Here is a 23,768-nt window from a genome sequence, read left to right as displayed (position 1 = left end):
CCCTCAAAATCAACTTCCTCCTCAGTCAGGAACATCCGTAGTCCTGCAGGCTATGTCACTGTCAAGACTGAGGAGTCCTCTCGTAACCGGGATTCCTCCAGAGGATCCTAGAGTGGTACACCTGCTGTTGCTGCCGCTAGTGTTGTTGCTGCTGGGAGTCAATCATCATCCCAGAGGGGAAGTCGGAAGACCACTTGTACTACTTCCAGTAAGCAATTGACTGTCCAACAGTCCTTTGGGAGGAAGATGAAATATGACAGCAGTCCATCCTTTTGCAAAGCAGATAACTGAGGCCTTGACAGCTATGTTGGTGTTAGAGGTGCGTCCGGTATCCACCATTAGTTCAGTGACACTTAGTGATTTGATGGAGATAGTGTGTCCCCGGTATCAAATCCCATCTAGGTTCCACTTCTCTAGGCAGTCAATACCGAGAATATACACAGACGTCAGAAAAAGAGTCACCAGTGTCCTACAAAATGCGGTTATATCTAGTGTCCACTTAACCACGGACATGTGGACAAGTAGAGCAGGGCAGACTAAGGACTATATGACTGTAACAGCCTTCTGGGTAGATGTATGGCCTCCCGCAGCAACAACAGCAGCGGCGGCGCCAGTAGCAGTATCTTGCAAACGCCAGCTCGTTCCTAGGCAGGCTACGCTATGTATCACCGCTTTCCATCAGAGGCACACAGTTGACAACCTCTTACGGAAACTGAGGAACATCACAGCAGAATGGCTTACCCCAATTGGACTCTCCTGGGGATTTGTGATATCGGACAATGCCACCAATATTGTGCGTGCATTACATCTGGGCAAATTCCAGCATGTCCCATGTTTCGCATTCTTCCACTGCGTGCCGAAGACTGGAGCGCCAGCAAACACTTCTGAACCTGCCCCGCCATCAACTGAAGCAAGAGGTGGTAACGAGGTGGAATTCAACACTCTATATGCTTCAAAGGATGGAGGAGCAGCAAAAGGCCATTGAGGCCCATACATCCACCTACGATATAGGCAAAGGAGGGGTAATGCACCTGACTCAAGCGCAGTGGAGAATGAATTCCGTCTTGTGCAAGGTTCTCCAACCCTTCGAACTTGCTACACGTGAAGTCAGTTCAGACACAGCCAGCTTGAGTCAGGTCATTCCCCTCATCAGGCTTTTGCAGAAGCAGCTGGATAAATTGAAGGAGGAGCTAAGACGGAGCGATTCCGCAAAGTATGTGGGACTTGTGGATGGAGCCCTTCATTCGCTTTGCCAGGATTCAAGGGTGGTCAATCTGTTGAAATCAGAGCACTACATTTTGGCCACCGTGCTCGATCCTAGGTTTAAATCCTACGTTGTATCGCTCTTTCCAGCAGACACAAGTGTGCAGAGGTGCAAAGACCTGCTGGTTAGTAAATTGTCAACTCAAGCGGAACATGACCCGTCAACAACTCGTCCTTCAATTTCTCCCACCACTGGGGCTGCAATGAAAAGGATAAGATTTCCTAGCCCACCCGCTGGCGGTGATGCAGGGCAGTCAGGAGCGAAAGCTGACATCTGGTCCGGACTGAAGGACCTGCCAACAATTACTGACATGTCTACTGTCACTGCATATGATTCTGTCTCCATTGAAAGAATGGTGGAGGATTATATGAGTGACAGCATCCAAGTAGGCATGTCAGACAGTCCGTACGTATACTGGCAGGAAAAAGAGCCAATTTGGAGGCCCTTGCACAAACTGGCTTTATTTCACCTAAGTTGCCCCCCCTCCAATGTATACTCCGAAAGAGTGTTTAGTGCAGCCGGTAACCTTGTCAGCGATTGGCGTAGGAGGTTACTTCCACTAAATGTGGAGAAGAAGATGTTCATCAAAATGAATTATAAATTGCCTCCAGAAAGTACACAGGAACCTGTGATGGTGGATTCCAGTGGGGACGAATTAACACTCTGTGAGGAGGAGGATGTACACGGTGAAAGAGGTGAGGAATCGGAGGATGATGAGGAGGAGGACATATTGCCTCTCTAGAGCCAGTTTGTGCAAGGAGAGATTGATTGCTTCTTTTTTGGTGGGGACCTAAACAAACCAGTCATTTTAGCCACAGTCGTGTGGCAGACCCTGTCGCTGAAATTATTTGTTTATAAAGTGTGCATGTCCTGTTTATACAACATAAGGGTGGGTGGGCGCAAGGACAATTCAGTCTTGCACCTCTTTTTCTTCTTTGCATCATGTGCTGTTTGGGGCCAGGTGTTTGTGCCACACACTTGTGTCGCTTAGCTTGGCCATCCAGCTACCTCATTGTACCTCTTTTTCTTTTTTGCATCATGTGCTGATTGGGGCCTATATTTTAAATCTACCATCCTGTCTGTAACTGCAGTGCCACTCCTAGATGGGCCAGGTGTTTGTGCCGCACACTTGTGTCGCTTAGCATGGCCATCCAGCTACCTAATTGCACCTCTTTTTCTTCTTTGCATCATGTGCTGTTTGGGGACTAGTTTTTGAATAGTGCCATCCTGTCTGTAACTGCAGTGCCACTCCTAGATGGGCCAGGTATTTGCCGCACACTTGTGTCGCTTAGCTTAGTCATACAGTCACCTCGGTGCAACTTGTGAGGTGTGAGGTGTTCAGAATAGACTGGAAATGAGTGGAAATGATTGTTATTGAGGTTAATAATACCGTAAGAGCAAAATTACCCTCAAATTCTGTAATTTTAGCTGTTTTTATGGTTTTTTCAAAAATCACCAAGATCCAAAACCAAAACACAAAAGGGTGGTTTTGGCAAAATCAAGCCAAAACCAAAACACGAAAGTGGAATTAGAACCAAAACCAGAACACAAACACGAAAAGTGCCAGCCGCACATCTCTAAATGAATGTCAACATGATGAATGTAGACATAATATACTAAACTCCTAGTATGATACTACTGCAAATAACAATGTAGGTTAGTCAACAGTCATTGGGTTTTTTCTATACTAAACATATTAACAGCCGCTCCTAAGACACAATGATCATCATACATGTATACTTCTCTGTTAACCCGCACTTATTGTTACGTCCAGAAATAGAAAAATGTTCAAAACAGATGCACACTAATTACATTACAAGTTACATCCATTTATTTTTTATATTTAAAGGTTCAATACTAACAAAAATGTCTTAGAAGAATCAAGAAATAGTACATGCTGTACAATACAGAAATACAGCTGATACATATTGACAAAAACAACATAAATTCAACCTTTTCTAGAATCTGTGAGAACGTGTAGAACATCCAGGGCCGTTTCTTGGGGCAGACGAGCAGTGCAACCGCACTGGGCGCCCGCCGTGGCACTAACTGTGGCTCCCTGCTTCCCCCTCCTATTTCTCCCCGAGTAACCTGCTCAGGGGGCGGAGTTTCACGGAATGACGCGGTTGCGTCGTTACGTCACGACGCAACCCCGTCACTTCGCGAAACTCCCCCCCCTTTCCCCCCCGAGCGGAGTACAGAGGGGGATCCAAGTTAGGAAGAGGGAAAGGCCAGCGCGAGGAGCGACTGGTGAGGCGGACCGAAGAGCGGTAATCGCCTCTGTAAGTATTCTCTCTCTCTCTCAAAGTGTAAAATGGGGACACCTGCCGTAATGTGTGAAATGGGGACTCTTGCCTGCCGTAGTGTGGGGATTTAATGTATCAAGGGCATTGCGGTGTGTTGCATAATATGGTGCAGGGGGCATTACTGTGTGGGGCTTAATATGGTAGAATTTTTTTTTTCTGTGGTGGTCGCGATCTGTTGGAGCAGGGTCAAAAACTGGATTGTGAGGTAGTCTTTTCAGATGAGGCCACATCCATTTAGATGAGGCCACGCTCACTTGCCGGGTGCGCACGCAAGTTTTTTTTTTATATCTAGGTGTGTGTGTGTGGGGGGGGGCATATTTTTTTATGTCATGGGGGGCGCATTTTTAAATCTCGCACTGGGAGCCAAATTGGCTAGAAACAGCCTGAGAACATCATCAAGTGTGCAGTGCTCAGCACTAATGTACCCAGAGCATGAGAAAGCTATTTGGCTAAGCTAAGTAAGTACAGTAGCATTGCAAAGATCTGACTGCATTGTGCTTGTGGCTTAAGCAATGGAAAAAAACCCACTTCATTCTTCATTAAAGCATCATCCGATCGGCAAATCAGGCTGTATATTCCCACAAAATATCATTTTAAATCTTTACACGAAGCACTAATTTTATCTACTATTGTTTAACTTTATAGAACAATGATGTCTTTAGCCAAAACATTGTTTTCTCTTTGTCAGAAAACGATTTTATTTATTTATTTGCTAATAACTTTATTGGAAATTGGTCATAAAAGGAACCGCACAGATTGAGATAATTGTAATCAATCGATGATAGTCTGAAAAAACTGAGAATAATCAATGAAATTGCTTCATAATCAGGTTACCAAACACCTTGAGAATTATTCTCACCAATACGGTGTATACAGGTTAACCCTCAGTGGTGCTCCCCAGAGTCAGAAAATTGTATCAAAATAAAAACCGAAAAGACAGAAGAACAGTAGACTCTTGTTGGGGAGCACTCATTTTCAGACTTGCAAATATTTACTGTAAATATCTATTACAAATAATAAGTTTTTATTAGTTACTTAAATGATATGGAGTTCAGGTTTTGCGAATATATGTGAAAATATAAAAATATTCTGTAGCCTTAGCTAAGATAAATAGATTAGCCGGATTCCTTGATGTTATGATTGATGTATAGGAGGTATGCTCAATAAAGTGGTATCTTAGAGAGAGAGAGTGCGTGTTTTTATGACCGTCATTTAATCTGCATAGGCAACATTAGAAAAAGATTGTTGCAGAAATTGAAATCATAGGTCATGTATCCAATTGACGGTATCCTGTCTACATAGACTACTTACTGTTATCACACAGGTGGATCTAATATAATGATATTTTTAATGACCATCATTTGATCTGCATAAATAGCTTTAAAGAAAGATTATTGCAGAAATTTTGAATCATGTCATATGTACAGTAGACAGTATTCTGTTTTTATAGACTGCTTCCTGTTATCCCACAGGTAGATCTAGTATGCAGCCTTTAATTGCAGTACCTGGGTGTTCCAAGGTGGTCTCCCATCCGAGTACTGGCCCGGCCCTCCACTTCTTGGCTTCCAAGATCAGATGAGATTGGGCATCTCCAGTGGGGTGTGACCGCAAATTGCTGCACTAAGGGGCCCTACACATTTGACGATGCGCCGCCGAGGTGCCCGACGGCCGAAACGGCCGACGAGCGACCCGGCGGCGGGGGGGCAGTGACGGGGGGAGTGAAGTTTCTTCACTCCCCCCGTCACGCGGCTGCATTGAAGTGCAGGCAAATATGGACGAGATCGTCCATATTGGCCTGCATGCACAGCCGACGGGAGACCAGCGATGAACGAGCGCGGGGCCGCGCATCGTTCATCGCTGGAGTCTCCACACTGAAAGATATGAACGAGTTCTCGTTCATTTATGAACGAGATCGTTCATATCTTTCAGAAAATCGGCCAGTGTGTAGGGCCTATTAGACCTCCCGTCTGGCTAGACAGTGGTAACAGGCCTGATTACTTGTCAAAATGAAGTGGGATTACTCAATTTGTGCAGTAGCCTTTACAAATATTTGGCTAGTCTATACAATGGTCACCGTCTGGTATGTATTTTCACATGCGTGTAACTGGTCACAGGTAAGAATGCAGGAAATATTAATAAATTTGCAAGTCTGAAAATGAGTGCTCCCCAACAAGAGTCTACTGTTCTTCTGTCTTTTCGGTACTAATAATTTTATTGAAAGATCATCAAAGTGTTACGAACCAAAGTATTACAAACCAAATAATATAACGAAAAGTAGTACAACACAGATTGGAAACAGTAATGGCAGAAAAGCATTCAGCATTATATTACTTGTCATTTTCAGTGCATCAAACTCCTTCCATACACCAACCAATCTATACATGGGATAACACTACTGAACACAGCTGCTCCTGTGGGAATAAATCAACTATATAGCACTGTGGAGCTCATAATAAGTATAGGAAGTTCATCCAGAAGTGACAGTTTTTCAAAATATTGCAAAAAAAAAAAAAAAAAAATCACAGGTCCCAGAAACTATGGGGGTCATTTCAGGTTGATCGTAGCAGTGCTAAATTTAGCACAGCTATGATCATCTTTCCTGACATGCGGGGTGACGCCCATCACGGGGCTAGTCCGCCCCGCATGTCAGTCCGGCCCCCCTCGCTGAAGTGCAAAGGCATTGCACAGCGGCGATGCCTTTGCACTTCAGGAGTAGCTCCCGACCAGTGCATCTCTAGCATGCTGGCTGGGAGCTACTCCTCACTCCCTGGCCCACAGCGGCTGCGTATGATGTCACGCAGCCGCTGCGGCCCACCCCCTTTCGGTCCGGCCACACCTGCGTTGGCTGGACCGCGCCTACGAAACGGCGGACAAACACCGCCAGTTTGCCCCCTCCCGGCCATCGATCGCCTCTGCCTGTCAATCAGGCAGAGGCGATCACTGTCCTGCTATGGCCTTCGGCCATCACGCATGCGCAGGCACACTACGGCGCCGGCGCATGCGCAGCAGGGACTCGTTCACTCTGCTGCATTAAAACGCAGAGAGCGAACGAGTCGGAATGACCCCCTATGTTCAAAACGCCACCTGATCAGATAATTTGTTATACTGTTTGTAGTACCTGTAAGTAGTGGTGTGCACCGGAAATTTTTTGGGTTTTGTGTTTTGTTTTTGGATTTGGTTCCGCGGTCGTGTTTTGGATTCGAACGCATTTTGGCAAAACCTCCATGAAATTTTTTTGTCGGATTCAAGTGGTTTTTTTACAAGAAACCCTCAAAAGCAGCTTAAATCATAGAATTTGGGGGTCATTTTGATCCCATAGTATTATTAACCTCAATAACCATAATTTCCATTCATTTCCAGTCTATTCTGAACACCTCACACCTAACAATATTTGTTTTAGTCCTAAAATTTGCACCGAGGTCACTGGCTAAGCTAAGCAACCCAAGTGGCCGACACAAACACCTGGCCCATCTATGAGTGGCACTGCAGTGTCAGACAGGATGGCAGATTTAAAAAATAGTCCCCAAACAGCACATGATGCAAAGAAAAAAAGAGGTGCAATGAGGTAGCTGTGTGACTAAGCTAAGCGACCCAAGTGGCCGACAAACACCTAGCCCATCTAGGAGTGGCACTGCAGTGTCAGACAGGATGGCAGACTTAAAAAATAGTCCCCAAACAGCACATGATGCAAAGAAAAAAAGAGGTGCACCAAGGTCGCTGGATGGCTAAGCTAAGCGACCCAAGTGGCCGACACAAATGCCTGGCCCATCTAGGAGTGGCACTGCAGTGTCAGACAGGATGGCAGATTTAAAAAATAGCCCCCAAACAGCACATGATGCAAAGAAAAAAAGAGGTGCAATGAGGTAGCTGTGTGACTAAGCTAAGCGACCCAAGTGGCCGACACAAACACATGGCCCATCTAGGAGTGGTACTGCAGTGTCAGACAGGATGGCAGATTTAAAAAAATAGTCCCCAAACAGCACATGATGCAAAGAAAAAAAGAGGTGCAATGAGATAGCTGTGTGACTAAGCTAAGCGACCCAAGTGGCCGATACAAACACCTGGCCCATCTAGGAGTGGCACTGCAGTGTCAGACAGGAGGGCAGATTTAAAAAATAGTCCCCAAACAGCACATGATGCAAAGAAAAAAAGAGGTGCAATGAGGTAACTGTGTGACTAAGCTAAGCGACCCAAGTGGCCGACACAAACACCTGGCCCATCTAGGAATGGCACTGCAGTGTCAGACAGGATGGCAGATTTATAAAATAGTCCCCAAACAACACATGATGCAAAGAAAAAAAGAGGTGCACCAAGGTCGCTGGATGGCTAAGCTAAGCTAAGCGACCGAAGTGGCCGAAACAAACGCCTGGCCCATCTAGGAGTGGCACTGCAGTTTTCTAGCGAGAGGATGAGTGCTTCCATCCTCATGTGAATCTGAACCACTATCCATGAACATAGGCCAGGGCCTCAGCCGTTCCTTGCCACTCCGTGTCGTAAATGGCATATTGGCAAGTTTACGCTTCTCATCAGACGCTTTTAATTTTGATTTTTGGGTCATTTTACTAAACTTTTGTAGTATACTTGACGACACAGAGGTAGAGCAGTGGACTACTGTACCGTACTGCTATATATATACTGGTGGTCAGCAAAATTCTGCCATGTCCTCCTACTATATACTGCGCATAACTAAAATACAGCACAGGTATGGATGCATAGTATACTTGATGACACAGAGGTAGAGCAGTGGACTACTGTACCGTACTGCTATATATATACTGGTGGTCAGCAAAATTATGCACTGTCCTCCTACTATATACTGCGCACAACTAAAATACAGCACAGGTATGGATGCATAGTATACTTGAAGACACAGAGTTAGAGCAGTGGACTACTGTACCGTACTGCTATATATATACTGGTGGTCAGCAAAATTCTGCACTGTCCTCCTACTATATACTGCACACAACTAAAATGCAGCACAGGTATGGATGGATAGTATACTTGACGACACAGAGGTAGAGCAGTGGACTACTGTACCGTACTGCTATATATATACTGGTGGTCAGAAAAATTCTGCACTGTCCTCCTACTATATACTGCGCACAACTAAAATACAGCACACGTATGGATGCATAGTAAACTTGACGACACAGAGGTAGAGCAGTGGACTACTGTACCGTGCTGCTATATATATACACTGGTGATCTGCAAAATTCTGCACTGTCCTCCTACTATATACTGCGCACCACTAAAATGCAGCACAGGTATGGATGGATAGTATACTTGACGACACAGAGGTAGAGCAGTGGACTACTGTACCATACTGCTATATATATACTGGTGGTCAGCAGAATTCTGCACTGTCCTACTACTATATACTGTGCACAACTAAAATGCAGCACAGGTATGGATGCATAGTATACTTGATGACACAGAGGTAGAGCAGTGGACTACTGTACCATACTGCTATATATATTCTGGTGGTCAGAAAATTCTGCACTGTCCTCCTACTATATACTGCGCACAACTAAAATACAGCACACGTATGGATGCATAGTATACTTGACGACACAGAGGTAGAGCAGTGGACTACTGTACCGTACTGCTATATATATACACTGGTGGTCTGCAAATTCTGCACTGTCCTCCTACTATATACTGCGCACAACTAAAATGCAGCACAGTTATGGATGGATAGTATACTTGACGACACAGAGATAGAGCAGTGGACTACTGTACCGTACTGCTATATATATACTGGTGGTCAGCAGAATTCTGCACTGTCCTACTACTATATACTGCGCACAACTAAAATGCAGCACAGGTATGGATGCATAGTATACTTGATGACACAGAGGTAGAGCAGTGGACTACTGTACCGTACTGCTATATATATTCTGGTGGTCAGCAAAATTCTGCACTGTCCTCCTACTATAAACTGCGCACAACTAAAATGCAGCACAGGTATGGATGGATAGTATACTTGGCGACACAGAGGTAGAGCAGTGGACTACTGTACCGTACTGCTATATATATACTGGTGGTAAGCAAAATTCTGCACTGTCCTCCTACTATATACTGCGCACAACTAAAATGCAGCACAGGTATGGATGCATAGTATACTTGACGACACAGAGGTAGAGCAGTGGACTACTGTACCGTACTGCTGTATATATACTGGTGGTCAGCAAAATTCTGCACTGTCCTCCTACTATATACTGCGCACAACTAAATGCAGCACAGGTATGGATGGATAGTATACTTGACGACACAGAGGTAGAGCAGTGGAATACTGTACCGTACTGCTATATATACTGGTGGTCACAGCAAAATTCTGCACTGTCCTCCTACTATATACTACAATGCAGCACAGATATGGAGCGTTTTTCAGGCAGAGAACGTAGATATTTTCAGCACACTGAGCACAGATATTTGCAAGCACACTGAGCACAGATATTTGCAGCACACTGAGCACAGATATTTGCAGCACACTGAACACAGATATTTGCAGCACACTGAACACAGAAACTGAGATAACGCAGCCACGTCCTCTCGCTATCATCTCCAAAGCACGAGTGAAAATGTCAGCGACGCGCGGCTCCTTATATAGAATACGAATCTTGCAAGGCGGGAAGATCCGAGGCTGCCTCGGAACCGTGTAAAATGGGTGAAGTTCGGGGGGGTTCGGATCCCGAGGAACCGAACACGCTCATCACTACCTGTAAGTCATGAACTACAATCTCGTCCCTCTGAGCTTTAATGAAGAAAATATATTGTTTCAAACTTTGGAAACCAACCTAATTTCATTGCTCATACCCCTTTCACACTGCACAAATAACCTGGTTTTGACCTGGTATATTGCCGGGTCAACAAGGGTCGCTGTGCGGTGTGAAAGGGTCATGAACGAATTCCTTGGTCGCCTGACCCGGTAATTCAACCCGGGTTCTAAGAATGTTATTCCCGGATAATTACTGGGTCAGGTGCAGTGTGAGTGGGTTACCAGGGTCAATGCAACCCGGTACACGTTCACTGCATAGGGAGAGTCGGCGTGGAGATGATGTAATCTAGCAGCACTGCTGCCGCACCCGCCCCTGAGGCCGGCTCTGTCCCCACCCCCGGATATCAACCCGACCTGGCATATCGTCTGTTCGGGATTGCGGTGTGTAGGGTCCACTGCCAGGTCCCACCTGGGAAGGACACGTTTCCATTTCCTGTGTGGGACCTGGCATTATGATCTGAAAGCGATATTAATGTTTCATATTCCATTTGCACATACAAAGTTATATGCTTTTTAAAATACTTGCTGACTGGCGTATGTAGGTGAATGTTGGGCAGTTTTTTATGCTATCCTAATTAGGAGTTAAAGAAGTGCAGTGACATGTTTGCACATAATATAGCTCCTCTTCCTAGAGTCCCATACAAAAGCAGCTCATCCCTGCTAATGCCAGTGATGGGCAAGTCTTCAGGGCTGACACTTTGGTGATGTTTGAATGAATTTGCTTCTTTGTGCAAATGTGCTAAAGCCAACTGTACAAAGGTAAGAAAGCCATGGAATCAACTTTTTCACCAAATTTGTTATATGTTCACCAAAACTGTGCTGGCCAATTTTCTTGGAACCTTGTGATGTCCATTGCTTACTCTAATTGGGGTTGCCTGTTTTCACCTAAACAAAATATTGTGTTGATTTCTGTAAGTGGACCCTTGTAAATTAGTATAAACCTGAAAATGGAATAAAGAGTCATGGGTTTATTTGATCACTTCAAACAGCAAGTGGCACATGGTGGTATAGAAGGTGTAAAGGAAGGATAACAGCTGGATGTTGGAATATTAGGATCAGAGATATGGAGCAGAATAGAATGTAAATGATCGTGCAGAATAAGAAACTGTGGCGGTCAGTAAGAAATCACTTACTGTAATGAAGAGGCAGATGGCCAGCATATTACTAGTTTTTACATTTTATGTTATATTACTGAGTCTTACTACTACTGTAAAAATAGTCCTGATCATTTTAAGTGTGGCTGTGGGTGTAGACGTTCTGGGTAAATAATAGTGGTGTTGGTCGCAGAGTTATTCTTTGCCACACTTGTAGCCAACATCCAGGTAGTTTTGTGATGAGTGGCTGATGGTCTTTCTCAACAGAAATGAGATGCCCATATATAAATTCATAAAACTTGTTACAGTCAAAAACCTATGCTAAAAATTATTTTTCAATCTGTGTATATTATGATTCAGTCTCTGTCAGTGCTCTGTAGTGGAAGGCAATGGGTCTGTTCTTTTGGAGGCATACTGCACAAAGACCATGTTGTGCAGCATCTGAGGAGATCAGCACCAGTAAGTGCACAGTAAGTACTACAGTATTGAAGGGCTTGTGTTTTTATTTTGTTACCACAGCCTGGTGTTGCTCCTGCCAGCACCATTCTGTATCTTGATGTAGAAGGTGTCTTAGTGGTACATCTTTCTCGCTGTCATTCAGAAGAGAAATTTCGACTTGTAGTTTGTCATTCTCAGAAAGCATTGAAGACCAAGTTCGTATTCAGGGGATGGCATTTGCTAAATGGCACCATTTTTTCAGGCTCTGGCTTGACCCCCTGATCAGTGGAGGTGACCCACTATGGAATTTTCCACACCTGGAACCTGCATTTTCTGGGTTGAGCCAATAAATTAATGGCACAGATCTTTTCAAGCAACTGATGGAGGCACTCATCGTGTTCTTGCGTGACACAGGCATCCTGCAAATAGCTGTTACATGCATCATTGGAAAATTTCACTGCAAGTGGTCAGGCATAAGGCATACATAAGAAAGCAGATCATCCAACGGGCAGCATGAATGTAATGAGACTGGATGACTTTTTGTCCAGAGGTACGCATTTTGCATCAATTTTGCATCCAGGATGCTGAATATGACTATGGGGACAAATGACTCATCCAGACACATGTGGTAAATGATAAGGATTTTACCAATTGTATCACAGTCAAATAGATATTTGAATTCCTTGAGCTCTGAAGTTTCTTGCTGTAGCATATGGACTTCAGCTCCCAGGTATCAAGATCACTTTAACGCTGTCAGGCAATCCAAGTAGTAGTCTGACGTTACGCTCAATAATGTAAAACAGTAATGACATACACGTGAATTATAAATTGTCCGTGCCCCTGGTTTGCATGACTTGACCTCCAAACACCACCAGCTTTACAGCATCTGTCTGGTCAATTAGTGATCTGTCAAATACTGTGACAGAGGCAACATTCTAAAGGCCTAACAGCTATATATATGTACTACGGGATAGTACGTATATTATGCATACACATAATAATCACAATATCAAAGGTGATCTATATTCACCATGATAGTATAAAAGCATAAGAGAATCCATTTTGTTTCTAGCTAGATGATACAGCATATTCATTTGTATTTCATTTGAACTCTATACAAAGACGAAAACAACTTTGTTGGCTAATATTAAAATCCACATACGCACATCCGAAGTCCAGTTTAATTCCTAATAAGGAGACAAGGTTAAATCATGAGTCATCCTCCTCACGAGGATGAATTGGCTAAATATCCCTTGGTTGTTTTTGCCAATTGTCCTAATATTGCATAACACTGTACTAAGATGTATGAACTCATATGGGAGGGTTATAAGAATGGGGTGTAACTGTATGTTATAAAAATAATTGTATTGACATGTATCTGGTGTTGAAACATTTTGACCCAGGCTTGAGAGGATGTTCCCTCTCAACCTGTATACGGGCGTGGTCTTTATAATAAATAATCAATTGCTATTTCTAAATCTAATTTCAATTCAGTCTTTTACCTAACAGCAACTCAAACAGCAATGGGATGGTTAATTTAACGAAAGAAGTATTTAACAGATCTGTGCAGAAGGGTCTTTGACATGACACTGCATTTGGCACCAGTGTCAGTTTTAACTTTCAGTATGTTTCTGTTATGTTCAGTGCTGAAAGCAGGGTAATATGGGGTGGTACGGAGTACCATTAAGAAATATGGTGTTGGTATGTGGTACCCCCAGCCCACCGCCGGCGGTGTAGGACATAAAATGGTGTAAGTGTCATAACTGTGTGTGGTATAATATGTAATAGGCATTATGGTGTGGCATAATGTGTAATGGGCATTACGGTGTCTGGCATAATGTGTAATGGGAATTATGGTGTCTAGCATAATGTGTAGTGGGCATTATGGTGTGTGGCATAATGTGTAACAAGCATTATGGTGTGTGGCATAATGTGTGATGGGCATTACGTGTTTGGCATAATGTGTAAGGGGCATTACGGTGTGTGACATAATGTGGCCATGACTCTATTGTCATGTAGCCACTCTCTCTTAGTTTTGTGTGAACATGCTCCCTCATGACACATGACCACACCCATTTTTACTAACAGTACCACTAAGAAAAAAATTCTACTTGCACCACTGGTTATGTTTGACACAGACTAGTAAAGATTTTTTCCTTTTCAGCAACCAGATCTTAATTGTCGCAGTATATCGCATTGATAGGTTCTGATTCTGACTCCACGTTATTGTCTTTGTGTGGCTGCCTTTCGCTCAGTATTACATGTGGCATGCTGTCAGGCATTGTGTATTTGGAGCTACAGCATTTTGCAAAGTGGTTCCATCTATTGCAGAGTTCCAGACTTTATTAAAGGCTGGGGATTTTTTGCTGCTCAGGTGGGTGGTGTACAGTTTTGTCATTGCCTGTATTTGGGTGTTGCGCGCTGTATGCTACATTCTTTATTATTATTTATTTATTTATTACCAGTTATTTATATAGCGCACACATATTCCGCAGCGCTTTCCAGAGAATATTTGGCCATTCACATCAGTCCCTGCCCCAGTGGAGCTTACAATCTATATTCCCTACCACATGTACACGCACACACATTCATGCTAGGGTTAATTTTGTTGGGATCCCATTAACCTACCAGTATATTTTTGGATTGTGGGAGGAAACCGGAGTACCCGGAGGAAACCCACGCAAGTACGGGGAGAATATACAAACTCCACACAGTTGGGCCAGGGTGGGAATCGAACCCATGACCTCAGTGCTGTGAGGTAGTAATGCTAACCATTACACCATCCGTACTGCCCTTCTTCTGCCTCCCTCTGCCTTTCCTTTGTCTTCTTATCAGATTATCCATTAAGCAAGCAGATATGAATAGCAGTTTCTAAAGTCAAATTCTTTTCTCTTAATAACTGTGTGCTAACTGAATACCACTTTAAATCTGTCTCTGATTAGTAAATCACTGATGGTGCAAAGATCAAATTTTTTAGATAGTAGCTTTAACGTGGACACGTATGGTTTAACATTTTCATCACACTTTTGTTTTTTGGTATTAAATAAATATATGTCTGTCCATTATTACATTCTTAAGGGGGGTACACACGGAGCGATAATCTAAGCAATCTGACTAGATTGCTTAGATTTTCAGCAAGATCGCTCCGTGTGTAGCCCTAACAGCGATAGCGATGTGCAGCCCCGCGCATCGCTATCGCTGGTGCTAGATTGGCCTGCATGCAGGCCAATCTAGCAGGTCGCTCACTTCACCCGCTGAGCGTCCCCCCCTTCTCCAACCGCATGCTCAGCACACATCTCTCCTGCATCGGCCCGTCTATATGGGCCTTTACATACAGGTAAACATCTTCTCAAACTTTTTTATCAGCGCTTCACCATTATCCTCCCCTTTCTCATATACAAATGAGTGTGCTTAATCTACTGCCTTTGCTTTGTGTCTGTACCCTCTTTGATTAGTCAGGCAGTTCCGATCAGCATACTTTCCATTCTTTTCTGAACTGGATACAGTTATCAGCAATGTTTTAATCAAAGATAAGGGGATCAATGCGGTGGAGACTGTGAGGATACAGATTCTCTGATTGCTCAGGTAAACAGTTTAGTAAAATGGCAAATGCCCTTTATTGTAAATATACACATACAGTACACTATAAAAGGGGGTACACATGGAGATATTTGTACTTAATTTCTAAGCAATCTGACTAGATTGCTTAGAAAAGAAGCATACATCGCACTGTGTATATGCCCCATAGCAATAGCAATGTGTGGCCCCGTGCGTCGCTATTGCTGACTCTAGATTGGCCTGCATGCAGGGACAATCTAGTCAGGTCGCCCACTTCACTGCTGTGTGAAGTGAGCGGTCCCCCCGTCCCAGTCCCCTCCACTCAGCACACATCGTGCTGAGTGCTGAGCGGGGGAGAGATGTGTACTGAGTGGTCTGTGATAGATAGCTCAGCACACATCTTTACGTGTGTACCCCCCTTGACATTAACAACTACCAGCCAGGATGTCATCTAACTTACTAGGTCCCCACAGTAGTATAGGATTACAGATGCCTGCTGACTCCTGCTGTTACATGCTGTCAGTATTCCTGTGTCTAATGGCCTGGGATACCAACTCACACAGCAACCTTCACCACAAATACTGCCCACTGACGGCACCGCAATGCCTAGTCAGCTCCTGCACTTCAATACAGCTACTGCTCTCTAGACATTCTCTGCAGATCTCTTCCCCACCTGTAGAGCTCACTGCTCTTTTTATACTCTACTCTGTCTATTCATAACACAAGTAGTTCAGTGAGGAGGTCACAGAGTCTAAAGAGGAGTAGAGAAGAGATGTCTGGATTCCTGTACCCAGTGTAGTGTATAGGATCAGATTACCTGCACCTATAAGTTTACTACTCATTCTAACATACTCATCCTAATCAGATCTGATTGTACAGTAAAGGGCCGTACTGACGGGGAGATTTCCCCAGAGATGTGTGCTGAGCGGTCTAGCACAGACCGCTCAGCACACATCTTTCCCCCTGCTCAGCACAGCACAATGGACGGGGGGCGCTAATTTCACTCAGCGGTGAATTGAGCGACCTGCTAGATAGACAGGCCAATCTAGCACTGGCGATAGCGACACGCGAGACCGCGCTTTGCTGTCGCCGGCACCCCTACACATGGAGCAATGTTCAGCTAATTACTAAGCAATCTAGTCAGATTGCTTAAAAATTAGCTGAACATCGCTCCGTGTGTAGCCCCTTAAGGGGCCTGAGAATAATGGACTTCCTTAACTATATTAATTAACACTCTGGCCTAGATTTATTCCTGTTAACAATTACATTGAACACTATAACTAAAGAAACTACATATTTCAAATCTAATAGATAAATATACTTATACAATATAATAATGATACAATATAATACCATTTTGGCCAGCATGTAACTAATAACATGGGTAGGAAAGTAACTGTGCAACACAAGGTGCAGGCTGTGTCATCACATTACCTCCCCCTACCTTCTAGCCCAGTGTCCTGGGTAGCTTAAGCGTGTTGAAAGAAGTGGTGCCCTCCTAGACCAAACAGTCTGGGTCCCATCATAACAATGACTGGCTGGATTCTCTTGTGGGTCTGGTGGTTTTATGGATGGAATTTACTGTTTGTAGGGAGCCCGCCAGTATCCCATGTCCAAAGCCTGTGGCAATTGTCATGAGGCTTGTGTCTGGATTTCTTTCCTGGGTCTGGCAGGCATGTGGCCCACAGTACATAAATCAATATAGTCTTACCTGGGTCCTCTGGGGACATGATCAGCAGTCCATAGTTCTTGTAGCTATAGAATACACCCAAAAACATTAACCAAAGTCCCCTTTGGAGACAGTCGCTTGGTTGAGCTAACTGCTGAAGCAACAGTGTAATTAAATAAATCCAATAACTCCACCTCGGGATTTAATAATTCCTGTACACCCAACTGGGTAAACTCATATTTCAGATAATCACAGTTTTCCTCCATAAACAAAATCTGATCTTTGGGGCCCTCACTATCCCTCCCAAACACTGTATTCCCTGGAAACCCCACTTCCATCACTTCTGGTGCATCTGGAGAGTGGCTTGCCTCTTCCTCTCTTACCCACAAGTGGGCAACTGCCAAGTGGCATCCAAACCTGGGGACTCCAAAATTCTCAGTAATATGGGCTCATCTTGATGATAATAGTCTCACTGTAGATGCCAGGAAATTCTATCTTTTCAATACCTATGAGAAACCTGGTGGTCGTATCCTGGGTTTCAGCTTCACTCATGGCAGATAGATGCTGTAGCAGGTGGTGCCTCCTGGCATCCACATGGATGTCCGAGTCTCCAGTATCGTACTTACCCTCGGTAAACTCGTCCATATCCAGTGAAATGTAACATAGTAACATAGTACCTAAGGTTGAAAAAAAGACAGTTGTCCATCGAGTTCAACCTATTTGTGGTCTCCTATGCAGGATTAATTGGTCTAAAATTTTGACTGGTGCTGATGACAGCCATTGCGTTTTATCCCTATTTTTATAGTAACTATAGTGCGTGACTATGCACCATAAAGCTAAATATCCTTTTCCATTAGGCATTTATCTAACCCATTCTTAAAGGTGTTGACTGAGTCCGCCATTACAACTCCCTCAGGCAGGGAATTCCAAACACGTATTGTCCTTACCGTGAAAAAGTCTTTACGCCGTATTGTGCGGAATCTCCTCTCCTCTAACCTGAGCGAGTGTACATGAGTCCTCTGTGTTGATCTAACCAAAAACAGTTCCTGCGCAAGCTCTGTGTATTGCCCCCTTATATATTAGTAGATGTTGATCATGTCCCCTCTTAGTCTCCTCTTTTCTAGTGTAAACATGCCTAGTCTTGCAAGCCTTTTCTTGTATTCCAGCGTCTCCATGCCCTTAAGTAGTTTGGTCACCCGCCTCTGAACCTTTTCTAGCTCCAGGATTTACTTTTTGTAGTATTGTGCCCAGAATTGTACACAGTATTCAAGGTGTGGCCTCACTAGTGATTTATATAACAGGAGTATAATACCCTCGTCCCTTGCATCAATTCTCCATTTTATGCATGCTAATATCTTATTAGCCTTCTTTACTGCAATCCTACTTTGAGTACTGCTGCTTAGTTTGCTATCTATGAGAAAACCTAAGTCCTTTTCCAGTACAGTATCCCCTAATTTTACCCCATTCAGTATGTAGGTGTTATTTTTATTCTTGCTACCACAGTGCATTACCTTACACTTGTCTGTATTGAAGCGCATTCTCCATTTGGCTGCCCATGCTTCTAATTTAACTAAGTCATTCTGAAGAGACTCAGCATCCTCCTCCGTATTTATAGCCTTACACAATTTGGCATAATTTGCAAAAATTGACACCATGCTCTCTAGACCTTCTGTTAGGTCGGTAATGAAAATGTTGAACAATAGCGGTCCTAATACCGAGCCTTGTGGCACACCACTTAACACTTCAGTCCAATTTGAAAAAGATCCATTGACCACAACGCGCTGCTCCCTATTATCTAACCAATTTTTGACCCAAGTGCATATTGTGCTTACTAGCCCTATTTCTTGTAGCTTGTAGATAAGTCACATGTGTGGTACTGTGTCGAAAGCTTTGGCAAAGTCTAAAAAGATTACATCCACCTCTTTACCCTTATTGAGGTTTACATTTACTGTTTCATAAAAGCCAAGTAAGTTTGTTTGACAGAATCTGTCCTTCACAAATCCATTCTTGTATCGGGGGTATACTGCACTGGGAAATAATAGCGTATATAATAGATAATATCTTAACCAAAATGTAATAAGTAGAGAGAGAAAACAATGTTTTCTAATTAATCTTAGATTTGGCGGTGCACCCTGAGTCAGTAATGAAACATGCAACAGAAAAGGAGAAAAGAAGACTCTTTTGTGGGCGCACTCTTGTATGTGTATGTATAAACGTCTCAGAAGAAACAATGATATTAAAAATTTAAATTTTATTAGCAAAATCAATAAAAATAGTAGTAGGATATGTTGTCAAAGTAGGGGGGAGGGTAGGGGAACACAGAACAAATGTTAACAGTATAAATACTAAATAACAGTTCTAAACTGCCTGGGTTCAAAAATACAGAATAATCTCAACCGAAAGCCTGAAAAAAACTATATGAATCCTATATAGGGATATAAATCAAATTGTACATGTATTGGGTTGATAATATATCAGCTACTTCTCTTGTGCGAAAATTAGAGAGAAGAATAGAGTGGAACAGGCTGAATGAGCAAGATGAATCTGCTGTCAGTGTTAGACGCTGAGCATAACCATCCAAGAACTTCTACTGAACTGAGTAGACCTCAAAAGTCTCCCACTTGAGTACTAACCCAGCCCAACACTGCTTAGCTTCCAAGATCGGAAGGATTCGGGCAATGCCAGTGTGGTATGAAAGTAGAAGGAATATTCAATATCGAGGGCTCGGGAATCACTGATGAGAGTTCACGAATAAGGAGGAAAGAAGGAGTAGATATAGATTGAAGAGGAAAATAGGGGATCTGCTGCCAATGTTAGACAGTAGTGCTTGCCCCTGAATCAATGGTGAGAGTCCTGAAAAAAGAAAAAAGTAGGAAGCAAAACAGAGGAGAGAAGGAAACAATGCGGGTCTAAGTTTGTTTTGCTGAAAAGGTTTAAGGTCAAAAAAGCTCACTGTACAATGGACAATTGTCCTACAGATGACTTGTTTCAGATATACCTTCAAATTACAGGGTACTAAAAGTACCTATGGTGTTAATGATACCAAATGTCAAGAGAGGCTGATGGTACGCGAATTGTAAGGAAGTGGATAAGATTTCGACCATTTAAAGAATATCTAATTCATACTAACAGATTGAGATCATGTGTCTCCAAAAAGTATCATGTGGAGAAATTTGCAAAATAGTAGCGTATTAGTGGCAACAGTTCTATAATAAGGAGAAAAATAAATAGTTGCTATTATGTCTCTATGATATCAGAGCTGCAGAGATAGATTAAATAACAAAAATAGACAATGTTATTTTAAACATTCTCTCCAAGTAGATTTAGAAAAAAACACAGAAAGAAAGGAGAGGAAAAGAGAAAAATTCTTGAAAAATACTAAACCAATGATATGTAGTAGATTTGTCAGATAAAATTGACCAGAGCTCTAATAACCCATTATAGCTTAACAATATTAAATATCATGAGATAAGGAGCCGCTGTACGCCGGCTGCCTATGAAGACAGGTTTTTGCAGAATCCAAAAAAGACTGGTACTTTCATAAGCCTGATATAAATCAATTTTATGAGGCAGTATATGTAGCGAGCATCAGACTAGATACCAAAGGGTATGAGAGTGATAGAATATGATTGTGCAGATGTTACCCGGGATGGAGGGAGCGGTCAGTCACTGGCAAAAGGCAGAGTACAGTGTACACAGGAGATGTCCATATCAAGGTCCAGGCGTGTCGCGAATGCGGGATACAGTGCATGCTATAATTGCACAGTGCGATGCGACCCCAGGGCTGGGCAGTCTATCGGGTCCGTGATGAGGCGTGCTGCAGTTGCGGGATGTTGCAGAGCTGATCAGACTGTCAGGATCCAAGTTGAGGGAGGAGCGCAATGTCAGATGTCACATCGCGGCAGTGTGAGGCGGCCCGAGGATATGGCGGCTGGATGAGCCGGGGCTGCACAAGGTTCAGGCTATCCGGAGTCGGCTGTACCCCAGGCAGTGGGGTGTGGAAGACGTGTTTCGCCCGTTCTCCAGGCTTGGTCACTTCCTGTTTGTGGAGGGCATCGTGCGGGCTTTATCTTGATAGGAGCTGGCCGGTGTCCAATCAGAAGGGAGGTGTGTCCTCCATGTTCAGATTGTTGCACAGATGTGACTGCTTTCCTGAATTGATTACGTTCATTCTAATTTGACTTGCAGTCCGTGGCTCATTGCATGAGAATAAGTATAAGGGGAAAATGGATAAACAGACAAGGTGATTAAATAACAATTTAAAAGGAAAGATAAATAAATAGAATAAAATAAAGACAGCATATCATATCGAGGCTATATTCTAAACTGGACATATTAAATACTATCACTAAATATCTTTCATTGGTGATAAGAGCAAAAAAAGAGGAGGAAGCTACATGGGGATTTAATAGAGGATAATCAGACATAATTAATATTGTTAGGTATACCACAAGGGAAAATTAGGGAATTATAATTGTGTCAACTAAAGATTTTAAAGGTTGTGGTGTCAATTGAAGATAGTTATGGGTAGAGGAAAAAGGGGGGAAAATAAACTGATTGTGGCAACTGTGTGTGAGGGCGAGTCTGAGGTAATAATAAAATATTGATACTACGCTGTGATGCTGATTGGAAATTGCAGGAGGGTAACTATACTTTGATTAGGTCTAGATTGATAAGGTGACCATGAATTAAAAAATAAATAAATATATATATATATATATACGTAAGGATGGTGCAGCACAGTGGGGCTGAAAAATAAAATAAAATAGGGAAATAGGAAGGGGCACTGATGTTGGGATGAATGTGGGTGTATGATGACTTGGTGAATGGGTATAAAACAAAAATAATAATAAATATGAAAATAAAAATAAATATAAATATAAAAATAAAAATAAAATGAAAATAAATATAACTAAAAATAAATATAAATAAGATAAAATAAAAAAATTTGAATAAATGAACAAATTTGGACAAATGAGACGAATGAAAATATATGAAATGAGGAAATGAAGATTGAAAGAATGAAAAATAAATGAATGTGCTGTTGCAATGCACACACACACACACACATATATATATGTGCATATACACATTATTAACATATACATATATAAATATATACATACATGGAGCAAACAAATGAAGGGGGAAGGTTGTGGATGTGTAAGGGGGAAAAAAAATTTCTGCCTATGGATGGGTTAGAACTAGGGTAGAATGAGGGGAAAAGAGCAATAAATGACAAATGGAGTGAGTGTGTAATATGCGTGGGGAATGGGTGCTTATAACAGTTAACTGTGTCTCAAGATAAGGATGGGTGAGATCGGGGTGGAGAATGAGTGTATGATGCAAGTTCTTGGACTGAGGGTGCCAAGATGAAATGGGTGTGCATAGTAGGAACGAAAGGGAATGTGCTGAGATGAAGTATATGAAGGGAATGTGTTGGTGTAGCCGTAAACTAAATCATAGGTGGGGATCAGTGGGACCTGGGTGATGAATGGCTGTGAATGAATAAATAAATATATGAGCAGAGGGTGCCTGGATAATCTTGTGATGGGGGGGGTGTAGGGTGTGTGTATGTGAAAAGGCAAAAAGAGACACACTAATGGGTTAATGCAGGATAAGGAGTGATTTAAAGGAACACACTATAATTTATGTATTCATTCAAACCGGATGGTTTGAGGCATCCTAACCTAAAGGTCCACTCACTTTCTTTCTTGATGAGTTCTTTACTGAGGTCACCCCCGCGTATGCCTAAGTGGACTCTATCAAGACCAAAGGCGCGCATCTCACAGGGTGAACCTTGATGTAATGCATGGTAGTGTCTGGCTACTGATGTTAGTTTTTTGCCTTTTTGAAGGTCCGATGCTGCATTTCTGATGGAGCCCATGTGTTCCAAAATTCTGGTTTTGAACTTCCTAGTAGTCATGCCCACGTATCGTTGATTACAATCACAAGTTAGGCAGTAGATTACTCCTTGTGTGTCGCAGTTGAAGAAATGTTGTATGGAGATATCCATACAACATTTATTTACCAGTTATTTACAAATAACTGGTAAATAACTGGTAATATCCCTGCCAAGTCTATCCTTGACATTGTCCGTTATTAGTATCTGTGGGCAGGCTTTACATTGCCCACAAGGATAAGATCCCTTGGGGAGTTTTGATTTGGTGGATTCACGTGAGAAATGGCTCTGAACAAGCGTGTCTTTAATATTGTTAGATCTCCTCCAACTGATTTGCAAAGTGGGATCAAATAGGGGGGATAGCTCTGGATCTAAGTGCAAGACAGGTAAATATTTTTGAATGGCTTTTTTTAATAGACGCCATTCCGGACAGAAGGTCCCTACAAATCGGATCTTGGCATCAGTTTTTGGCTCTTGAGGTTTTTCTTGAAAGATCAGGGATTCCCGGTAGATTTTCAGGATTGAATGTTGGGCTCTTTTTAGGGAGCGTTTACTGTATCCCCGGGCTTGTGATCTGGTCACGAGTTCCCTGCTCTTCTGTTTGTACACATTCTCCTCTGTACAGTTCCGTCTAAGACGGAGAAATTCTCCCTTAGGGATATTTTCAATAGTCGGCGGGAAATGTGAGCTAGTCTGGTACAGGATGCTATTAGTGGCTGTATCCTTGCGGAAGAGCTCTGTAGCCAGGGTTCCACTGAT

At 42.9% G+C, this 23,768-nt stretch overlaps 1 pseudogene; it reads right to left on the bottom strand.

The window, feature by feature from the left end:
- Positions 1–5,063: 5,063 nt before the first annotated feature.
- On the bottom strand, positions 5,064–5,183 carry LOC134963278 (5S ribosomal RNA; annotated as a pseudogene).
- Between the last annotated feature and the right edge of the window lie 18,585 nt (positions 5,184–23,768).

This window comes from Pseudophryne corroboree, chromosome 9 (genome assembly GCF_028390025.1).
Source record: "Pseudophryne corroboree isolate aPseCor3 chromosome 9, aPseCor3.hap2, whole genome shotgun sequence".
Taxonomy (NCBI): Eukaryota; Metazoa; Chordata; class Amphibia; order Anura; family Myobatrachidae; genus Pseudophryne; species Pseudophryne corroboree.
This window is presented reverse-complemented; position numbering and strand designations above follow the sequence as displayed.